At 35.5% G+C, this 6000-nt stretch overlaps 1 protein-coding gene across 1 annotated transcript in view; it reads right to left on the reverse strand.

Annotated features, from left to right (window-relative positions):
* Positions 1-4626, reverse strand: part of tead4 (TEA domain transcription factor 4) — a 54500-nt gene extending 49874 nt beyond the window's left edge. The window contains exon 1 of the mRNA XM_028450657.1: positions 4480-4626. The gene's annotated coding sequence lies outside the window, so the exon portion shown is untranslated. The remainder of the gene's footprint in view (positions 1-4479) is intronic.
* Positions 4627-6000: the final 1374 nt, after the last annotated feature.

A 6000-nucleotide genomic window follows, 5' to 3' on the forward strand; every position in this document is an offset into this window, starting at 1 on the left:
TATAAGCAAAAGATGAACATTTCTGCATTGCGTTACTCGTGTTCAGGGATGGGTTTTCCTGTGACCGTTGACTCTGAGTTAATATGCTAAGTTAGTAGCTAACTCCAACAACTACTTTCCAAATTTGACTGACTTAGTAAATACCAAGTAGCTTTTACTGTTGCACTTTAATAATTATTTGGTAAATAAATGGGATCATATTCATAACTACTGTATACACATCAATGCCCTTCATTGTATTTCACTATAACACATTACTACATGTATTACTCAGTTCAAATAATAAAGCAAATGCAATGTTTTTACTTATTCAAATACATATTGAATACATGCCATAAACTTAACACATTTAACTTCAACCAATCCCCACCAAATGCTCATGTACCTATAAAAGCAAGAAAGTGCTGTGTGTGTGCGTGTTTGCGTTTGTGGAGCGAATATCTCCCCGTTGCGGTATCTGTTCGACCTGACACTTTGTCAACGGCTTCCAAATACCCCGAGTATGTGCATCCGTTATTTTGGAGTAATTTGGTCATTTCAAAACATTTATTTTAATTGTATTTTTCCCGGACGGCACATTCATGTTCACCCAGAGGTGAAACCTATTCAGCTTTTGAGCTCAGTCTGAGGGGGCGCTACTGCACCATCTATATCTATTTCAAGTGCCAGAGCCAATCACAGTAGAGAGCTAGAGTCACGTGTGCGGCCACACGCTGAAGACGTGGAGTAGCACCACACCTGCGCACAGGCAAACGAGTGAGAGAGAAGAAGATAGTTTAAGGCTCTTTCACAAGTTTTGAGCTCCTGTGGACTTCTCTTTTGAGGACACAAACTTTTTGACTGCTCCGTATTTGGTGATTATGTTTCAAAATGTTTATTTTCATGTTTGTTTGACCGTTCGCTGTTTAGACAAGACGGACGAGACCCAGAAGGCAATAACTTGTGTTGAAAGCTAATGGCGAAAAATGCAAATTTGTCCACGGATACGGCATTATAAACGCTGATATTTTCACCACGTGTTATATAACCAAATGTGCAACTTGGATGTACACGCTGAACGCACACAGAGCCGTATAGAGAGAGAGTTGTGACAACGGAAGAGTTCCCGGAAGTTTTTTTTCTCTACACACGCATTTCAACAACCTGTGACGGGGTATGTGCATGCGCGCGGCCGGTGAGCGTGTGTGCATGTGAGAGAGGACCCACGGAGGAGATGGAGAGAGTCCCACATGGCAACGTAGGTATGGCAGGTAGCGCCACACACACACACACACACACACACACACGGTATTTATAGTAAAAATATACTAAATGAGTAAAATAAATCAAAAAACAATATTTATACAAAAATTATACAAAACAACAAAAGAAATGCACAAAAACATACACAAAGGCTCAAAAACACACGAAATGACTCCAAAAAACATGTATTACAGAAAAAGACACCAAACGACAGCAAAAATATGAAAATGACTTAAAATACACAAAACTAAATACTTATACAAAAAATACACAAAATGACAACAGAAATGCACAAAACTACATGCACCAAAAAGATACAAAAATACACAAAATGACTCCAGAATCACACTACAATGGCAACAAAAGACTATGATTAAAAAAAAATGCACTAAAACACAACAGAACACATAATGACTCCAAAAAACATACATTACAGAAAAATACACCAAACTAAAAAAAAAAAGAGTGTAAAAAACAACAACAAACACATTAATCATGCTCATGTCCCATAGAATTAAATCAGGGAAATCACACATGCTATTTTACTTTGCACCTACAAATAAACCCCTTTATAACACTACAGAGTACAGAGTATGTACACTTCTTTGTACATCCAACCTTCAAACACATACTCATTTGGCCATAATTGAACAACTCTACTTAAGTGAAGGACTTGTTGGAAAACAAAGTCAACGTGAACGGTAGTGATGTTTATTGCATTTTAGTTGAAGTAGTGTTTGTTTGTAGTGGAGGAAGTAAAGCTGTGTGGCCAGTATATGTAAATGTGTTTACGTTTCTGAGTGAGAAGATGGAAGCAAAGCCTAGAAGGTTCTCTACATTTCACAATAACGTAATACGCACTCTGCAAGAACGCATGTAAAGTGCATGTTGCTCTGGGCAAAGGGGAGGGTGAGGTACAGTACAAAGGTCTTTGTTCACCACGACTCATATTTGTGGCATTTTTCATTTTATTACACAACCGGAGGAGGAATGATCACAATGTGAGACGAGCACAGCAAAAAAAACACATAAGTCACCAAGTGGTCAGACTCCAAAACAAGGATCACAACACACACACACACAATAACAATGCAAGACACTTTGTAACCCTTACACACACAGTTTGTATATTATTCTAATGTTGTTTGAGTAACAGTATAAAGTTTGGATATAGAAAAATCCAGTATCGTTTCTGAGGTTTGTTGGTGGGAAATACCAACAATTTGTTCTCACCATGAAATAAAAAAGTGCACTTCTTATCGGACTTTATTATTATTATTATTATTCTTTTTTTTTTTTTTTTTTTTAATAAAAAAGCAGGTTCCTTTAGTAAGCAAGTACTTATTGAGCGCTTTTCACATGTAAAAACCACAAAGTGCTGTACAAACATTTCAGAATCAATCCGTCTAATGAAGACAAAAAAAATTGAAAGATGGGAAAAGCAACAAAAGGAGAGATGAGGAGAAAAAGCAGATTTTGAACTGAATTCCCTAAAGGAGAGAAAAGTACAAGACCAGGAAAAAACCTCTTGGCTACAAAGCACACAGTCACAAAAACCATAGCACGTGGGCAGGGGCATTGTGATCCATTATCTAAGAATTGTTTTCATCTTGTTATTTTAAATAAGGATTTGGTTTAAAATGTAGATTTAGGTTTGGCTGCTCAGGGAGGAACCTTCATTACTCACAAACTTCCTAAACGCTTCTTTTTTGCTCTGATGCTTTTACTGTAGGAAGAAAAATCAGAAAACTGGAGTGTAAAAGTTGTCTGATGGAGGTGAATAAGTGTGTAAATGTGATCCTGTGTGTTCATGGTAGACAGTTTAGGGTACATGTATCCTTTGTACCTGATGAGAGCTGAGAACAGACTCACTACATGATAGAGTAAAGAATGTAAATAAATGAATGAATGAAAAGCCAGAAAAGTGGGTATAAAATATGAATACATTAAGACAAGGATTGTATGTATACAGTATAAAAAGTTTAAATTGTGCCTTTTTTAGTTCTTGTTACGAACATAACAGCCAAAGTGTGAAAGTCCTTTGCTTGTTTTTGGGTCTCCCTCAATGGAGAGTCAGTTTTTGGGGTGCTATCCCTCCCTGCCTGGGCACCGTCTCTCCAGCTGTTACTATTATGTCCGTGGCAGTCATCCGGTTGGTTCCCAGATGTCACTGACTTTGCCAAATAAAGATTAAAGTACCATGTTTAAGGTGATTTTAGAACACTTCTGGATGTTTTATGTTTGGCTGCTTGAAATTGAGGAAAATTAAATACATATTTTTATTCATCAGTTTTAAATTTTATTATTTTAAAATCTAAGTCAAACACTGATGAATGTTTTCCATCACAAAACAATTTTTGAATACACTAAGATAAGTGAGGGACGCATCACATAATAAAATATATGCACATTTATAAAAGGATTGTTTTTGAAGATACAGAGACAAATAATACTTTAACCTATCTCTGTGATTTCAGTACATGTTAGATATATCTTAATTTAACAGTGGATTGTCTTGTTTACTTTGTAAATTATATACATTCTTTCATTTTTTATGAAATTCAAAGTTAATATTAAATTATAATTAAACCTACACTTTTATACAGTAATCTGTGTTATCCTGATAAATACAATAAAATATTAATCCATAAACCTTTGTGATTTCTGTTGTAAATTTAGAAAATGACCAAAATTGTAATTTAGGGTTAAGGAATTTCAAAACTATTAATTGAGCATTTTTAAAAAAAAAATTTTTAAGAATATATATATATATATATATATATATATATATATATATATATATATATATATATATATATATATATATATATATATATATAGTATTTTAGTTGTTAATTAATAAACAAAATAACAAATCAAAGCCTAAGTTTGAAAAATATCTTACAGGAAACCAAAAAGAATTACTAATAAATGTGGGGCTGCTGTGACTGTAAGATGTTAAATGAAAGGCTGAAAGTTGATGTGAGCTCATAAAAGTATTTCTTCACACACACTTTGATGGAAATGAATTAAAGCTTTGAATCCTGAACAGTGAAGCTGCTCCACAGGAAAAAGTTGAGCAGCAGTTCAAGCTGAGATCTCCAAATGCTGGGAACTCCACAGGAAAATGTGGGAATTTGGAGGAAGCGATGTGAACCATTTGAGGAATGCTCACTGTTGCTTATCCACATGTTTTTAAGTTCACCCACAGAAAGTCCAGCATGCAGCCACACTTACCTACAGGCTCTGTGACAGGGAGGCAGGTGGGACTGGGACACACTGGAAGTCTGCAGAGATCCCCAGAGGCTCTCCTTCCCTCCTGACCTCCTTTGTTTGCTTCCTGCTGACTCCTTCCTGGAGCTGCTGGTGTGAAGCGAGAGGAGGAATTTTAGGAATTAGCCCTGGAATGAAACCTGCAAAAAGCCAGAGAAATAGACCAAGACACCAAGACATGAGAGGAGGGGAGAGGGGAGGACCGGCCACTACGTCATCAGGAGGAGGAGGAGGAGGAGGAGGAGAACAGGGGAGGAAGGAAGAGGGGCTTTAAGGAAAGCTCATAAAAACTTATGACAAGAGGAAACTGCGAGTAAAATATGGAAAGAGAGAAAATATCTCAGATATTTTACCTGGATAAAGATTTTTTTTTCTTTCAAGTTGTTCATTCAAATATATTTTATTTTATTAAAATCAATATGAATTTTCTTTGTTTTTCTGCCATATCATGAACATTATGACAGTTTACTGAACCGTCTTTTACATAGATGGTCCAGGACTTGGGGAGGAAAACGGGGTAAACGGGGTACAGCAGACTTCACTGGTCCTGTCCGCTGAGGACATGTCGCTCTCACCCTAGTTTCCTTCTAAATATCCAAATATCACACAAACAGAACATACGTTCTCCATTATTGTACTGTACTTTAAAGAGAAGAAAAGTTCTGTTTTGTTTTTTTGTTTTTTCTGTATTTCTGTTTTTGTTTTAAATCAGTAAAACCAAACAGTCAGCTGTTTAATTGTTTTTTTTTTTTTTATTTTATTTTAATTTATTATTATTTGGTTTTGAAATGGAATATCCAAAGAACGAACATTATACTGATTTACATCACAACCACGTGCTAGAAATGTGTAAAGTGTGAATGGTTCTATGATCAGGTTCACTGATGGATATTTGTTTTTATGTAGTTTGCGCTCTGAGTACTTTCTAAGTTATTTTCTGTCTTTCTTATGTTCTCTCAGATAAAATGTTTTTATCCTCATGTTTGATCATTTCTTTCTGGTCTAATGTACCTGTACATACTTTCTTCATGTTGTCTATTATTTAATATAATGTAATAAATAGTAATATATATTACTCTCCTGTATTTATTTAATGACTTCCTTTTCTCTGGCGCAGCACAGCGTTACTCCAATGCGTTGATATAAGTAAATAAATGAAAAAACAGACAAATGTAGTCTCCAGCATTATTACAGATAAAGGTCTCAGTCATGATGATGACCTAACTTTGCATGTGTACATAAACTGGGTGACAGAGCCCCCTAACGGATACTTTTAGTAAAGCAGGTCATCCCAGATTTGTTCAAAGTAATCAGTGATATATTTTTCAGAATCCAAAATGTAATAATAGCAATTGTTTTTGCTGTTTATGACATTATGAAAATGAAGCCAAACCCCAGGATCACACCAGCACACATTTGTTAAAATCACTTTATTGATGATGTCTTCAAATAACCATCCATCCATTACTGAAGTCCATCGTCTTC

Source organism: Gouania willdenowi, chromosome 6, assembly GCF_900634775.1.
Source record: "Gouania willdenowi chromosome 6, fGouWil2.1, whole genome shotgun sequence".
In the NCBI taxonomy this organism is placed as follows: Eukaryota; Metazoa; Chordata; class Actinopteri; order Blenniiformes; family Gobiesocidae; genus Gouania; species Gouania willdenowi.